Genomic DNA, 17,538 nt, shown 5'->3' with positions numbered 1-17,538 from the left:
ATTAATCATCCAGGAATATAACACAGAATATTTAAAGGGCAGAAAGTCAAGGCACAGCTTGGAAGTTGAGCTTTTTTAATTGCAAGAGGAAAAAGCTTTGAACCAACTAAATTTTCAGCAATATCTTGTTTTACACCCAGAATGGGAATGGAAGGTGGGAATGAGGGGAGGTTTCAGTGCACACACCTGTTCAAATAACATTGCAAAGATAAGAAAGATTTTGATTATAGATTGATTATTCTTCTGCTGCCTTGGTTTTCTGTGGAGACTGTACTGTTTTATACTTGCAGAGTTCATTGAAAAGGGAATAATGGAATCAGGCAAGAATCTCTTTGTGACTGCCAAAACCTGAAAAATATTCCCAGCCTCTGACAGATTTCAGTGGAAATAGGATTTTTTTCAGAAAAAAATCAGATTTAGTTATGATAATAGTTTCACAAATATATGGCACTTTTGCAAAATTGTTCTTCTATTAAAAACACATCATTCTAGACAGGTAGATCTTGTAATCTAACAATTCAATAGGGTTTGTGTTTCAAAATTGCCTCTTTGAAACACTTAAACATTGAAATGAAGTAATCTCTCCAGATTGAGTTAATGTTTCTTTAGACCCAAATTAAGTCATTGCAATTTTCTACTTAATTAGAAGTTTTTGAAAGACACTTGGATAGATCCAAAACAATGCAAAGTCAGCATTAGTTATTGCATAGCTCAGCTTCTGATACTGATTCTGGTCTTGTTCAAGACTACAAAAATCCTGGATCTGAAATGAGGTGATGGAGGTCCCTGAGATTTTTCTGCCACAACATACAATATTTTGGATAAGTGGGACATCTTTCCTGTTGCCAGCAGGCAAAGCCAGAAAGTAGAATGACATATTTTCCAACTTATTGGAGATGTCTTTGCTTTATTTCCCAGGATTAATGAATCTTTGTCTGTCTCCATAGTTCTGATGTATTTTCTGATCCACACAAACATTTTTTCACGAAGCTCACTGCTCACAACACCCAAAGTGTCAGGATTGTGTTTGTGCCCTGCCTGTGTTTATGTTCTTAGTTGGGGATCAGCCAGCAGAGATTTAAATTTGCAGTTACAACCCTTATGGGAGAGCAAATTCATAACTCCCTTTTGCCTCAGTGCAGAGTCTGCTGTGGTGCTTGGAGGGTCTGCTGAGGTCTTCTGGAAGCAGCGAGATTCCATAGGGAGCAATCACAGATACTTGCAATTTCTGCCTTACTTGTCTTGCCAGTAAATGTCATTAAGGCTTTTTTATGAAACAAGTTTAATTAATTCCCCTGAATTTAATGACCACATTGCAGTAGTCTGTCACCCATTTACAGCATTAGTTTCTGAATGTACACAGCCCTTTTAAAAGATGAGAGCTGGCTTTGCTACATCAAGTTGTCATTACGTTTAACTAGGTCTTTAATTATAACCAGATGGATGAATTATTTTAATCGCTGCTATATATCTTAACAGTAGTTTGTACATTGACACAAAGTTGAGAACATCAAACAGAAATTAACTGCTAGAGCAGGAAAGCTGCCAACCTCTAAGGGAAGCAGTTGATCAGAACCTGTCATCTTAAAAGGCTCAAAGAATGCAAAACAAACAGCCAGGATTAGTATACTAAATATGTCTTATCAGCCCCACTCTCTTCTCTGATAATCCATCTATATCATTTATTTTAATACTTTGCTGTGCATATCTCAGAGTCTGTAATTAGACAGCTCCAGGTATTCGCTTCTTCCTGCCTTTGAAATCGTTTGCTTTGAGGCTCTTCAGAGAAAGCGATACAATTATTACACGACTATTTGATGCACAGTACAAAAGGATTTCCACACAGAGCTGTCCCTTTGTGTGTGACAATCAACTGGAGCTCCTACTGGCACTGCCAGGGATTCCTGCCTTTCAGAGCAGCCTGATGGAAACTGAGGAAAGAACTTCCAGGTTGGAAGTGGGAAAGCTTTTTCATGCCATGTGTATAAAAACACTTTCCTGCACCGAGGGCACAGTGTTGAAGCCTGAGCTTCCATACTGGGAATGCAGGAGAATATCCCTCATCCAGCTGGGAAAAGGCTTGGATATTTTTTCCTGTAATTACTCCCTGTTTTCTGCCCTTCAGCCTGGTGCTGCTGTCTGCCAGTCACTAAATTTGGGGTCCAGAAGTAAAGACTGGGAATGGGGTTTGCCTGAATTTGGTATTGGAGCAGACTTCAGGGATGTGCTGTGGTCTGTGATCCTGTGCACTGATGCTATTTCCTGGGACAGAGCTCTCTGATGCTGATTTCTGCATCTCCCCTCTTGCTGTGGGGAAGGAATTAGGAAGGGGCATCAGGAAGTCTCAGTACTGTCACTTTGTGAATAAAGCATCCAAAGGGAGTGGAGTTAAACTGACACCAAGTGATTTTGTTAGAAACACCCAGGGTGATTTTGTCTGTTTGATGTCTGATTATACAGCAATTGCTTTCTAGTTATGGTGTTGATTTGAATGAGATTATTGTGCTCTTGATCAAGTGTGAGTGCTGTGATAAAACCCACTGCATTTGTTTGTTTGCTTGCCAAGTAATGAGGATGTATGAAGTAGGATCATATTGTCTATTAAGAATGTTTTGTGTTTATCAGTAATGGACTAACTATGGCCTTTATTGTTTAAAACAGTGGGCAGGTAGCTGTGAAAAAACAGTGAAGTTAAAATATTCCAGTTTCATTTTCTCTTGACTTTGAATTAGCTTACTCTGATAAATAAAGCAATAGTTTATACTTTGTCAAGCAATATTTTATCTGTAAAAAAGCCCTCAACTGCAATATGCTTTTCATTCCTTTGGAATCTTTCTCTCCAGCCAGAGCCAAAACAACCTTTGCTGCAGGGTCCCACAAATATTTTTCCCTATAAACTTAGGAAGTTCAGGAAATGTTTGTATTCAAGAACTTCTTTACCTGCCTGATAACAGACTTGCTCTAAGGCACTGGGTGAATATGTGACAGTTCCATAGGGAATTCCAGGGACTATCCAACCTTCAGGATCTGCTGGTCAGACTCTGCCTAACTCCCCTGAGTGGATAACCTGATCAGGCAGTGTAAGTTTTGCAGATAAAAATCGTATTTATATCTAAGATAGGCAAAATGCTCTCTTAACTTCACTTGCTTGTTGTTTCTAAACTTTTCCAGTGGCAGGGATGGCTGCAGCAGTGTTTGGAAGGCACTGGGAGTGATGCTCATTGTGCAGGTTGCTGTGACAAACACAGCAGAGCTGGCCTGGCCACAGGGGCAGCACATCCTGGGGCAGGCTGAGAGGAGGGCTGGAACACCCAGGCAGAATGACCAGGATGAACACAGCAAATGTCATGTAGTTATCTAAAAATTCATCACTCTAATGGATAGGTTAAAAAAGCCCAGAGCTGAGCATGCAGGAACTTGCATCTTTGACAAGTAACTCTTGAAAACTGAGAGCAGCTCGCCACCTGAACACTTGTCTTTCCAAAGACATATTGCAAATGTTTCCTTTCACTCAGTTCTCCTTTTTCTGTTCTGGCAGTTGGTGCACATTTGAAAGCAGAACAGGCTCAGAATTCCTTGTTTAATACCCAAACTCTGAAGTAAATGTCATCTAGCAAGTGGGTATCTGAAAAAGACAAGAGACATTAATGCGCTTTTACCTTCTGCCTCCCAGACATCAGCAGGAGAGATGAGCAGAAATTGGAATTTTCACTCAGAGCTGCATCTCAGTATTTACTTTGACATTTACTTTCACAGAATCAAAGACTAACACCAGCTGGGAGCAGCCTCTGCATCCCACCAGGTTCATCCCTGTGCTCAGGAGGACAACTTTCACCATTAGGTTTTTTAGTTCCTAGTCAGAGCAGAGAGTCAAAGTTCATATACCTTTAAATCTGATGGTTTATGTCTCTAAAAGGAAAGGGAATAAAAAGGTCAGACAAAAACCCCTTTGATCCAGGAATGATGAAATATTCTTGATCAAAGTAGAATATTGTTGACATTCTTAAATTGAGACACTTCATTATAATCTGTTTGACAATAAAATGCATCTGCCTGCAATCCTCTGGCCCCTTATCAGAGCAGTAGTGCCAGCTGCTGATGCTTCGTTTTTCTTGGTGTGCCACGCTTCTCGAGTTATGCTGCTAAAGATGTTCCTTCCCCTCTCATGGCTTGCAATCATAGCTAGGCTATTTTTCTAAAATTAAAAGTGTGCTAGTCTCTAGTGCTACTTTGATCTTTCATGACTCTGAGTTTGTACAACTCCACAGCTCCTTCCTGTGTGTGTGTCCTAGCAATCCTGAGGAATGGAGGAGATTTGCCTAAAGACATCATTATTGTTAGATGGATGTTTCTGTTCAAAGCCAGAGATTTTAATAATCCATCCCTACACCTTCTGTTAGATAATTGTGGTCGAGGGGAAGGCAGTTGAGGAGTGAGCCCTTTATCTCCATGGAGGTGGATGTTTACGTGCTCTTTGTACCCACATGTATCTCCCACAGCTGGGAGTGCCTGACTTAGACAGCTTCTGCCAGAGAGAAACAGGGAAATGCATCAGGTGCAGGGATTTTCCTGGCCAGATTTAGAATCTGCTTTCATTTGTGATGGCATCGATGCACTGTTAGAGAAAAGAAGCTTTGAAATTCCCTGTTTTCACAGGCATTTACCCTCGTGATGAAGTGTCTGTGGAAACTCTCACAGGGAAAAAGGAGAGCCCTGTCCTTTGTGCTGTGCATGTGGATGGCTGCCAGAGTGTTGTAGTGGCCCAAAGGGCAGGCTCTGTCTTTGGTCACCTCCAGGCCTCAGTGTGCCTGTTGGATGATGATGATGATGATGATGATGATGATGATGATGATGATGATGATGATGATGGTTTCCTTATGCCTTTGGTCCTGTTCCCCTGTTTAGCCATTCCTGGAACCGGCTGGATTTGCACACTCACAAGATCCATTAAGGCAGTGGGACAAAGGAGCTCCTGCAAGCTGGGCCAAAAAAAGAAAGTAAAATAAAACCTCCATTCATGGGATGAAGGACGATGAAAGGCAGGGAGGAAAGATGACACAAAGCTGACAGCTGTGGCACACGTCTCCTCTCTTAGCCAGGAAAGCTGACAAGTAGATTGCTCAGGACAGGCACTTACAGGTTACCCTGTCAGCTACTTGAATGCCTTGTCTTTTATCTGCCACCTTCCTAGGAAAGAACAGAGAGAGCCTGTGCCCATCTGATGAGCTGGTTCATACTGGCACATCATCAGCTTTAGCAACACATAAACACAACATAGTCCCAAAGCTCCACTTGGGTTGCTGAAATCTTTCCCCTCTCTTTCCTTGTGTATGTGCCTGCGTGGAGCACACGTACCTGGCCAAGCAGCTGAGTGCCCTTGAAAAGTACTATTCATAGAAGTCAAATTCTCCCCTCTGTCAGAATCAGTCTATTTTTTTGTCTCATAAAGGCTCATTCCATCAGTCACTGCACAACAGTGCAACTTGATTTGTGTAGAGTAACTCCTGCAATGCCTGCAGCTTGCTCTGTCTGATGTGATTTCAGTCCTTTTGGCTTGTTTATGTCTCCAATGAAGACAAGAACAATGAGGACTGTGATTTTTATTCCTAAAATTTACTGAGCTTCATGTAACAGGAAGGATTTTTGTGTCTAATCTCAGAATCAGGGAGAAAGACGTGGAACTTCCTTCTGTACCTAGTGCAGCAGTGTGGGGTCAGGGACCTTCTCAGAAAATGCATCCTCATGAAAACCATCAATGCAGCTGGGCAGAACTTGCCCAAATGCCATGAATCCCAGCATTTTCTAACCTCAGTTGTTGATGTTGCCATCCCACATGTTGACTTAAGATGGGGTATATCCTGGGCGTAATTTAAACACCCTAAAATTTAATTTCAAACTATAATTGTTTTTTGTAACTCAGCCACACTAAAATTTCCCCAGGAAGAGCATCACTTTCTTTGTACAATTTTGAGTTATTTCTGACCATAACCATCTTAGACTTATTTGACCTGGCAGCCCATCCTCTATCCTTATTTAGAAAAATGACTTGGTGCTACCTCTGAAAAATTCAACCAGAGGCCAGCGTAAAACTTTGAAATGATCAGCCTTAGCAGTGGCTGCTGTTTCAGCCATACCCCGAGCAAGGATGTGCCAGGTAACATTACCTCTCGTTACCTTTCAAATTAAAGACTTGCTCTACTTCCTATTAATATCTGCAGTAAAGATCCCACAGCTTGTCATGCAAGCAAGTAGAGTTTTAAGATTCTGCTCAAGAAACAGAACTGCAGTAGAATTTATTTTGAGTACAGGCAAGGTTTGGTGATGCATGAGCCCTGAGTGTTTTGCCTGAGTGCAATCTAGCAAGGCAGACAGTGACTGCCACTGTAGGTAGCATGTTAAAGTGCTGCCTAGGACCAAATCAGGATGTTTATCTGAATCATAAAACTAAGATAGGCCTCTGTTAACTCTCAGGATTCTACAGAAGTTAACAAAAATAAATGCTAAGCAGTGAGTCTTTCAGCGAATGTAGTAAATTCCCTAACACATCATCCTCTCCTTTTCTTCTCCAGAACTGTGTAGTCAGTGTTTATAGAAGGCCAAACATGCTGTGTGGTACAAGAGCTTAAAGATTAATTAGTAAACAATTATGATACACTTTGAAGAGGAGAAGGGTTGAGTGTGATTATGATAGAGATACATTTGTGGGCCATGGGCCATTCAGATTATTGCCAGTAATTAAAGATCTGTTCAGTAACTCTTAATTAGCTTGGATAAATGTGTATATCTGTGGTATCATCAAGCAATTTTCTTGAGCACGCAGGTTTTGTTGTTATAGATTAAGATGATTGCATACAATGTGTTTTGTGGTTCATGAAATGAATTTAGCTGCCTCCAATCCTCAGTTGCTATAAATCAGTGTCACTGCAGGCCTGGGGAGCTGTGCTGATTCACGCCAGGGAAAGCTGCATTCACTTGGGTTTCCTGGATTTCGGGAGCTTTTATTGTCAGTAGTGGAGTGTGGTCAGGCCAAGACTGTGTCCCTTTCCCAGAAAGGAAAAGACATTTATTTCCCCTGGGGTCTCAGTCCTATGTGCTTTCCAGCTGCCAGTCACACTGATGAAAAATAACATTTACTCATTAAAATACTCCAAAGCCAAACAGATAGTCTATGCCTCAGGAAATCCTGGTTCCAACTGCCTCCCTTTTATTACCTTGCTTGAGGGACTCATTCACAGCCCAAGAGAACTGATTTGTACTTGGGATGCTGAAGTTGGTCAGGAGTGCTGATAAATAGTGACACCAAAGCTGCACTCCTGGAGAAAAACAACAGTGTAAAGCAGAGAAAGGGGAGTTTTATCAGAAAGTCAAGGTTCCTGCTGACAGGAGCTCACCTTTGAGAAGCCTGGCTTTGCTGGCTGAACTCTGTGGAGTAGGTGCAACCTGTTTAAGGAGAGAAAAGCAAGACCTGTTTGTTAAAACATTTGGAGGAAAAATGTGATTATCTGCCAAGGGGCAAGAATTTAGATGACCTTGGCTGCAGTAAGAATATATTGTTCCCATTCAATAGAGAACAGAAACAAGGAGCTGTACTCACTCCAATGCCAGAAAAAAAATAAAAGTTTGTGTTCACTACATCAGAGAAATGTCCAGAAATAGTTCACCTTAGTGAAAATATTACTTCTGGAATAGTACCAAGGTCAGCAAGACCCTGACTTATCAATTCTGTTAATGTTCACATAAATTCGAGCTGTCAAACACTAACTTGTCCAGCTGAGATATTATGAAAGTCTCTCATCTATGTCTCCCTTCTCTGTATTTCTTTCCTTTTTGCACACTTCTGTCCTTCTCCCATTGCAATTTAGAGGTTCAGCCTATGGCAAGGCAGGATTGCACGGCTTTAGGTTTTCTAGGCTTTAAAAGGGACATTCTGCAACATCTTAAGGTAATTCACAATTCCCAAAGCGTCCTTTCAGTGTAGCTGTGTCTGTGAACAGGATGTCACTGCACACACAGAGCTGTTGGATAAGCACTGCTGTAGTGACTGTTGTGGTGAGGGTTCAGCACACGGGCTGTAATTCTCCCTCCGAGTTTGGTTCTGTGAGGGGTCGAGCACCTCGGCTCTGAATTAGCAGAGCAAGGTAACACGAGTTTAAAATGTACATAACCTTGTACATAAATTCTTCACAGGCTCAAAGAAAGTGAATTTGGTCAGAGCAAATGGGGGGAAACAGTCAGGGTGACTTTGTGGCTGTTTCCAGAGTACTGGTTTATACCTGTGTGAAACATCTCTAGTCCAGCAACATTTCCTACACCTGGCTCACTCCTTGTGCCTGACAAATGTCTCTTCTGGCATTTATATCCCCTTACCAAGGGGAGAGTGGCAAATGTGTCCCCTGTGCCTGTTGAAGCACACTGGCACCGGTGCAGGTCTGTGGACCTTGTTCCCTTGGTCTCAGTGCCAGCTCCACTGCAGAGGAGTCTTCAGCTCCCTGTTTACAGAGACTGAACAGGGACTTTCCTGTAGGACAGGAACTGCCATGGGTAAAAATCCCTATGAAAACATAAAGCACAAAGCAATCAGGTCTGTCCTTTTCTTAAAAGTTCAAGAACTTTTTTGTCATTTATGGAAGAGACAATAAACAACTCACGCTTTCCTTTGTTTCCCTGTTTCTGTTTCTTGCTGCTTTAGAACAATAACTACATATATCTCAAAGACTGATAAGGAATGAGAACCCAGGGGTACTGGTGACATTTCACAGGATGAAGTTAAGAGATAGCTGACCTAATGTGACAAGTGTCTTTTTTCAAGTCTTTGCTAATAGCAGTAACCACTTAGACTCCTTAGGTGTGTGTCAAATGCCAAGGGCAGTCAACTGAATCATGTCAAAAGGCTGCCTCTCGTGAGTGAATGGTCTCATATCAGCACAAAGCCCTGTAAATCCAGCAGGTGGACTTTAATCATTTTGCTTTCAATGGATTTGGTTAGCAAGAAGTGTTTGAGAGGCTAATATTTCACCCTCTGTGGCTGGGAGTATTTCAGTTCTGCTCAGTGATGCTGACTGTCCCTTTAGCTGTACAGCTTGGGTTTCTTTACCCTTGTTTGTCCTTTGAGGACTTGACCTGATAACAAAGCTGGGGAATCTCCCATAGATTTTCATGGGACTTTAGCAATTCTTGACCAACACTGAATTTTGAAGCACTTTGCAGCTGAAATTCTGTTTAGAAGAGTCTATGAGATGTAACCTCAAGACAGACCTGCCAATTTTGTGTCTGAGTATCCAGTATTGTGTGGTCTTTCTTTTATTCTCTGTGCTCACATCCAATTAGACAATCCTAGATCAGGCTTTTTTCCTGGTGCTTTACAAGCACGTTACCAGGTGAGTCCAAAGAGATTCTAGTCCATTTGTGTTAATAATTAAGTGCATATGACAGATGTTATTTTAGAAAGAAATAAACTAACATAAAAAAAATTGTAAAGTGAAGTTTCAGTTTGCTATGCAGGATTATGCTTAAAAATGAATACAGAAAACAGTAGTGAAAAGATGGAGATACCTTAAAAAGTTCTACAATCTAAACATTTATTTGTCTCAGCTGTTAATATAACTTATGGAAAATAATTTCTTTGCTGCTTTTCCCTTCTCCTCTCCCAGTTCCAGTCTTTTACTTCCAGTCCTTGCAGCTTCTCTGGAAGAGGAATGATGCTGCCTAATTTAGATAATGTCTAAAGCAGGAAAACCCTGAGTTGTTTTTGGCTGCTCCCCAGAAGAGAGAGCAAGTCACCAACTGTGGCAAGAAAAGGCAGTGTGAATTCCTCTGTTTGAACACGGGTGCACCTCCTTTTGTCCCAGAGGCTTTCTCCAAGAGTGGCACACTCTGTGTCTGTGCTTCTTCCAGAGCTTGTACTGCATCCCTGGCCTCCAGGCAGCCCAGAGCTGTGAGCAGCTGCTCTCCTTGTTCATCTGTGCTGCAGCAGAAATTCCTGCTCCCAGGTTCTGATCCTGCCTCTCTGCTGGAGCTGCTGATCCCGCTGCAGAGGAGCACAGTGGCTTTTGTGAGCAATGCCAAATCTGGCTCAATCCACACAACCCAGCTGAGTGTGTTAATCTGGTTCATTTTGAGTGCAGTGGATTAGGAATTGTTCCTATGGGCTGTGCCCTTTGGGGAGATGGTGGTGGACACTGAAGAGGAAGAGACAATCCTCATCCTCTGCTGTTCTCTGAACCCACATCTCTTCACAGATCTGCCAGGTGCTCCCTCCTACAGCTTGGGGCCACAGCCATTGAGGGCATCAAGAGTTCTGTAGTCACTGGAGCAGAAGGGAGCGTGAAGGGAGGGGGTTGAAAACTGATAATGGAATGGATTTCTCTTGTTTACAGTGGGTCTCACTCATGCCTGAGGAACACTTTGCAGGAAGGCCTGAAAGGGCTCACTGGGAACAGTCACCAGTGAGCACGAGGCTGTTGCCGCTGGCTGGAGGAAGCTGGAAGTTGGGTACCAGTCTGTGATAGATGGCAGTGCAGGGAGGAACAGGCCAAGAGGAGCCTGGAGATGGACAGAGTCTCATGTGGTTTAAGCAGACAAATCAAGAGTTTGTCCATAACAGTTTCCTTACTATTTCCTGATATTCATGCAAATTTTTGGGATTTGGGGCACTCATGAGCCAAATTGTGGTCAATGCAGGCTTTTTTAATGATCATCACTTTTAGTCTACTCATTTTCTTTTCTTCCTGCTTTCTTTTTTCTTTTTCTCAAAGATTCATCATTAGAAAAACTTAACTACATGGACAGGAAAAAACCCCAATCCTTTCCTTTGACAAATTGGAAATCTCCAAAGACTTGTAAGCCAGTATGAAAGATTGACTTAATGGAGCAGTATATTTTTGATACAGCAAGGAGCCTCCCAATCCTCTGATTAGACTGATATAGATTTTCTAGAGATTAGCAAAATCTGAAATGCATTAAAAAAAAATCCAGTGTGACAAAACAGTTTTGACAGCATAAATGAAACCTAAAGCAATGTAAAATGTAATTACTGCAGCTATCCCTGTGACCCACCAGCGTACGCTGCCTTGCTCTGCCCTCAGGAGAGCTGGGCTTATTTTCCACCTATTTATTTTTCTGCATGTTTGGCAAGGATATTTTTAGTTTAATCATTTGCTTTTCTTTGGTATCCCATTTCTGGTTCCTCTGTGTTCTAATGTGGGCTTTGGTGAAAAGATTAAAAAAATAAATAAATAAAGGATTGGAAGGTTATGAGGAGGGTACAGGAAGTTCAAAGACAAACCGGAATCAATCCCTTACTGCCTTTCCACGTGCTTTGGTGGTAGGGCGGTGTGAGTGCTTTCTTTAACTTGTAGAGGTTCAGGAGAAGTGCTGGGGTTTATTTACACTCCAGTGGAATGGAAGGGCCCTGCTGGCATTAGGAATTCACAGTGCCAAGCCTGTGCATCTGTGCAGTGACAGTTCCTGCTCTGGAGAAACCGAGTGACCATGGGACAGGACAGGAGGAAACAGGCTTGGAAGTCCCACAGACACACAGAAAGTGGAGGAGTGTTGGCCTGTGCTTTACCCTCCAAGCACAGGAGGGTCCTGGCATCAGCCACCCCAGCATTGGGAGTGCAGCTCTACCTGCCAGAGCTTTCTTCTGAAAAGCTTCCTCTTCACTGATTTAATTTTTTGCTGAAGGTAACGTGGTGGATCTGCTGAATATTGGAGTTTATGTGTTGTATCTATAGCTGTTTTTGAAATGGCAGACTTGGGGAATCAGTTTTTGGTCCTTGAGCCCTTGTTTTCCTAGCCACTGTAACATCAGGGAATGACAATGAAAACAGTCAGCAGACAGCTCCAGATGAAAAAAAAAAATCTTTAACCCCTATTATCTTTAAAAAATAACCACGGGGCAGTTATTTGGTGTTTTGGGGAAGAATCACAGTTGAAAATGTTACCTGGCTCTTGGGCAGCACCTATCTGAGGTATTTGTGTGGCTTCTATTACCATGGGATCTGAGGAGCCCTGTGCTCATCAGTGTGCTCATCTCATGGCTCCTGTTCACAGGAGAGCTGCTCCTCTCACTGGGTTTGCTCTCAAATCTTCAGAAAGCCTCCAAAAGCTCTTGTGATTTTATCTGGAATCTAAAGCACAGGTCCCCCACATGTTCCTGACCTCTGGAAAGCTGGCAGCCCTCCAGTTTTCCTGGGCCTTGCTGCCGTTTCCATCCCCACATCAGAATAACTTTTAATTAAAGCTGCTGCTCCCTGTGGCTTGGTGGTGGCACAGGCAAAATTTGGTGCTGGTAAGGTACTCTGTGATATTTTTAATGAGTTGCTTCTTTTTGTGTTTTGCTCACTTAGAACTCCTGATGGAAATTTTGCAGGAAAGGGCACTCTCTGTGTGGGTCCATGGCTTGGACAATGGGTTTCCTGTACAGATGGCAATAGCTTTATGGTAATTTCTATAAATATATGATTATAACAACCACATCAGGAATTTAATTGATAACCCAGTGATAACAGAACCCACTGGAACTGGCAACACAAGCTGTGTTTTACATTTATGTCTTTTCATACAGTCAGATGGTTTTATTACCTTGGAATTTAATGCATTTTAGATTTGCTAATCTCTCTAAAATCTATACATCAGTTTAGTCAAAGGATTAAGGTTTCTTTAGTAAATCAAAAATATACTGCTCAATTAATTCAATCCTTCACATCAGCTTAAAAGCCTTTGGAGATTTTTAACCTGTAAAAGGAGATTTTTCAAGTAGGATTTACACTTTTAGAACAATGCAGGAAAACAGAAAGAAATACAAAGTAAATAGACATTACAATTCAGTAATTCCTGTAGAAAGAGGCATGCTTTTTTCACCAAAATGTGTAATATTGGAAATGTTGATGTTACAGGTGAGGAACAACGAATTAATAGAGACTCGAGAATTTTATTCTTAAAGTTTTACTAAATAGAGCCAGGCCAATGAGATGTGAGACCAAATTAACTCCAAACTTGACACATTTCTGCAGAAATTTTCAGGATCTACAATGATATGTCTGATACTCTAGGAATAATCAGAAATGGTGTGAAGAGGGGAGTAAAAACCCCTCACAACTTTTGAAACATGCAGAAATCTTCAGGATTCAGGGCACAAACTCAGTCTCTGAGTAACAGGAACTGGGCAGAGATTTCCTGTCACTGGTAGTGTTGGTGAGCTGTAATTCCTCCAGTGGTCATGTGAGGATCCACAGGAGCTCATGGTTGTCAGTATATTTATTTCCCCAAACCTTTCAGGTGTAGGGCAAGTTTAATTTATTGACTTTACAGGTAGAGAACTGAGGCACAGAGTCCCATACCTTTGTGGGCACTCACACACTTCAGAAGTCACACAGAACTTGCTGAAGAGGAGAACTGAATGGAGATTTACACAGCACCCAGATTTCTGAACCACCCACTGCACCTTTTCTCTGGTTCTAGGCTGCTCCTAAATGCAGAGAGTGGCTGAAGGCAGTGGGGATAATCCCGGGGTGTCCATAAATCCCTCAATGCAGTGGCTGCTGTGCTCCTTGACCGAGATCCTCCTCCAGGCAGCGTTGTCCCAGTTCTCCGCGTCACTACACACCAGCACTGGTTTGTTGTGGTTGTGCTGCAGAACAGATAATGCCTGTTAGAAACAGCAAGCTGCTGCAAGCTGCCTTTCAGCTGAGTTATTTATTTCACACAGGCCTGGGAAGGAGAGCAAAGAGCTGAGCCCAGGCTCCCTTATTTGTGCTTTGTGCCGGTGCAGCGCCAAGCTCGCTGGGCGTGAGGTGCAGCACACAAACATCGTGTTGCTAAATTTGTCTGCAGTGCCTTAGGAAAATTAATTTGCTGTGCAGCCCCTTTGTAAAAATGATTATAGGAGTTGCAATAGCAAAGGCAGTTGTTAAGGCTGAGTTCTAATCCCCACTCTTGGCTAATAACTTTTTGCTAATAACTTTCTCAAATTTTTTCTGCTCAGAAATTTTCCGTGCTTGGTGTTAGCCCTAAGGTGAAGTTTTCGGAAACTCTGAGAGGATTTTGAGTTACGACAGCATGAATAAAATACATTTTTCCTCCTCATGTTTTAATGAAACTTTTGCATTCTGAAAAGCCTCTGAAGCAAAAAGCTTCAGATTTGTTTTGTAGCCCTGAGTAAGGAAAGAAAGCAGCATAATTGATGTCTGCAGAATATCCTGGGTCACAGAACTGCAAGACTTGTGCTGACTGTGTGTGGTCACAGCAAATTTAAAGATGAAGGATGACATTCTCAGAAGTATCTAATGGTTTAGGCCCATTTGAAAAGCAACATTGACATTTAGGAGATTAAATGTCATAGAATCTCATAGGATCGAAACACCTGCCCGCCTCTTGAAAGTAAAAACCTGTTTCAATAAAGCTGGGCAAGGAGTGTTTCTCTTTTCATGAAACCTGGGATTATTTCAATCCTCAGGTTGGACCAGGAGCCTACTGACACTACATGGAGCTCCCATGATGTGCCACACAGCTGAGGCACATAGGAGACAATGGGAATGTGTAGTGAGAGATTTCCCCTCTCTGAGGGAAGGGAATCCTCAGCTACAGCTCCTGTGTGCTTTAGGGGCTGTAGGGTTAAGGAGACTCGGTTTGAAATGTTCTGTATCCTTACAAAAAAACTGAGCCACATTGGTCCAATCTACATCTCTGAGTCAAAAAATTCGACCACTAATCTCCAATGGGACAAATGAATAAAACAAAAGCAATTTTAATCAAACCTTTACATGAGAAAGTGTTGGAATCTATCTCTGACTCTGTGTGTACTGACAAACATGGTTTGGTTTTCATCTCAGTGACATCTCAGAGGGCTTCAGCTGGAGTATTTAAAACATGCAAATGTGGCACTCAGGGCCTTGGTTTAGTGGTGAACTTGGCAGTGCTGGGTTTACAGTTGGGCTTGATCTTAAAGGTTTTTCCAGCCTAAAGGATTTTATGGTTCTTTAAACTCAACTTGAACTTTTCTATTAAAGCTCTAAGATGCCTCCAACAAGAGAAGTGCAAAAAGTTGTGCTTCAGTGCCTCCTATGGCTTTTCCATTGCTGTTGGCCAGATCTGAAAAGTCTTTTCCAGGTTACAGGAACAAATTTGTGGCTAAGCAAATGTACTTGCCTGAATCTTCTCTTATTTGACACTGTGATGTTGTCTCTTTGTGTAAGTGCTTTTCTAGTAAAGGTCTGCTGGTTGAAGTTCTTAGAGGAGCATTTGGGAGCCAAATGGGATCCCTTGTTCTGTTAATGGTGCCTGGGTGAAAGCTGCTGGAGTTAAAAAAATGTTTCATTTACTGGTGTCTCCATCATCAGAGCTGCACTGGGTGTTGGTTCCTAAAACACTGTACCTTCACAATGAATGAAAGAAGTCACTGAGATGTTGCAATTCTTAAAAATCCCTCTATGCTTTAAATAATTGAAAAATCAGTGCTGGGATAATGTGAAAGCTGAGGAGTCCAAAGTTCAGAGTGGGTTTGTGTCACTGACTGAGTGTGCACATGCAGAGGGTGAGACCAGAAGGCATTTTCCAGTTCGGTTTTCCTTGTTAAATATAAGATGCTATTGTTAATTATTTAATCTATGCAGTATACAGGATGTATGATGGGGTTGAATTAACACCATGGCTGGAAAGTTATTTTTGGAAATTTTTATCACTTCTGGCCCTTTGTTGTTTTTTTTTTTGTTTTTTTTTTTGTTTTAACCTGTATTTAGAAGCAACTTTTACATTTTCATACAGAAGAATAGAATGGCTTGAATGTGGGCTGGAGTGCCCACCCTGGGACCAGCAGGACGTGATTCTCCGCTTGAGTCCCTCAAAACTCCCTCTCCCAACTGAATTAGCTGGATGAGCCTTTAACTGTATCCAAGTGTTTGTTTTCTCTCTTATTTGGACTGATGTTTTTTAAATGTTTTTTTTTAACCAATGCCATTATTGCTTGCTTCTCAGCAGATCTGCTCCTGCAAAATTTTAATACAGAACACCTTCCTTTCCTTGCATTTCTTGCACCCTGTATATCCTGTTTGGACTTGGAAATCCAGGGGGGTTTTAAATTTTCTTGGGACAATTTCCTCCAATACCTTTGCAATGAATCTGGTCTGCATCACAAGTGCCATGTGCTAAGCAGCTAAATTGCATTACGAATTGGGGGAATAATTATCAGCCTTGGATTATAGCATTATTAACACCTTAATACTGATAACTCTGAGCAGTTCACAAGACCATCAAATGTTTTCTTTTTAATAGTGTCACAGATTTTTCAGCCAGTGCTGGAGATAACTTGACAGCCCCATAGAGTTTGATGTATGTGTCTGGAGAGGGGGAAGAAAGAAAAAAACTTGAGACCCTCCAGTCAAACCAATGTCTTTAATGGCTTCCCTAGATTAAAATAATCCCTATGGGAAATCCACTATGACAACAGTTCTTCTACAGATTTTCTGATTTTCCAGTCACTGCTTCTGTGCCACAACCATTCTTTGAAACTGTTTATGTTAGTGAAAGGCCACATTCTCAGAACCTTTTTTTTTCTTTTTAAAGAATGTGTTTTAACTCCATTAAGAAGAGTTTGAAGTTCTCACTTTCTTCCTTGGGCATTAATGTGCCTATTAGTCCTGCATCTTCTGGATGTTTGACAACGTGAAGAAATGTAGGGGTCAGCTCTGACTCTTGTATTAAAGGTCATCGGAGTGTTTGCACTTCAGTACAGTATTTATAACATGGGTGAGTTCAGCCCCTGGGGGGATTGAAGAATTAGGCTGCATGACAGAAGGCCAGGCAGTGACAGTGCTAAAACACGTTGCTGGTGTTGATTTAAAATCAAAAGGAGAAAACAGATTTGCAGTGCCAGAGTCAGGCACACTGATTCCTATTTCCATGTAGCTGCAGTACAAATCTAGCCCTGAATTGGCTGTTTTCAAAAACAAGACCTGAGGCCAGAGTCTTAACATGGGGAACTTTATTCAGAACCCAAGTTCATTCAGCACTTCCTTGTTGGAGGAAAAAGATGTAATTTTTGATAATGACAGGAATGAAAACTACCGAGGAAGTTTCGAACTGCTGGGTGGGAGAGGAAATCCATGAGAAAGCGCAAAGGACTGGAGTATTTCTGTGGGTGTCCACTGAGACCCAAGATCATCTGTTTGCAGCACTGTTGTACTTAACCTTTGTACCTCTGCTTCAGGTTATGTGCTCAGCCAGAGAGCTGTGAACATGAAGGAGGTCAGACTATTATTTGTGTCCCTGCCACTAAAATTCTCTTGGAACACATTGCTCTGGGCACAGGTCAGAGATTGTCAAATTAAAGATGAAGTTTAGATTTTTCCTGCTCAGCACCGGTTGTGTGGGGCTTTGGACTGCTAGGTAGAGGTTTGAGAAGCAGCTTCTCCTGATCCAATGCCATTTGGTGGTGGCAGGAATCAGGCTGATCCCTTTGTGTTCCAGCCCTGAGTGTCTGTGCGATGAGGAGCTCTGCAGCACTCTGCAGTATTTCTGTAAGTCCATTGTTATTGCAGC

At 42.0% G+C, this 17,538-nt stretch overlaps 1 protein-coding gene across 18 annotated transcripts in view; it reads left to right on the top strand.

The window, feature by feature from the left end:
• The window catches only part of BMP2 (bone morphogenetic protein 2), a 235,838-nt gene that overhangs the window by 89,328 nt on the left and 128,972 nt on the right, over positions 1–17,538 (top strand). The window lies entirely within an intron of this gene.

This window comes from Cyanistes caeruleus, chromosome 2, assembly GCF_971803275.1.
Source record: "Cyanistes caeruleus chromosome 2, bCyaCae1.hap1.1, whole genome shotgun sequence".
In the NCBI taxonomy this organism is placed as follows: domain Eukaryota; kingdom Metazoa; phylum Chordata; class Aves; order Passeriformes; family Paridae; genus Cyanistes; species Cyanistes caeruleus.
Note: the sequence above shows the minus strand (reverse complement) of the source record. Positions and strands in the feature narration are given on the sequence as shown.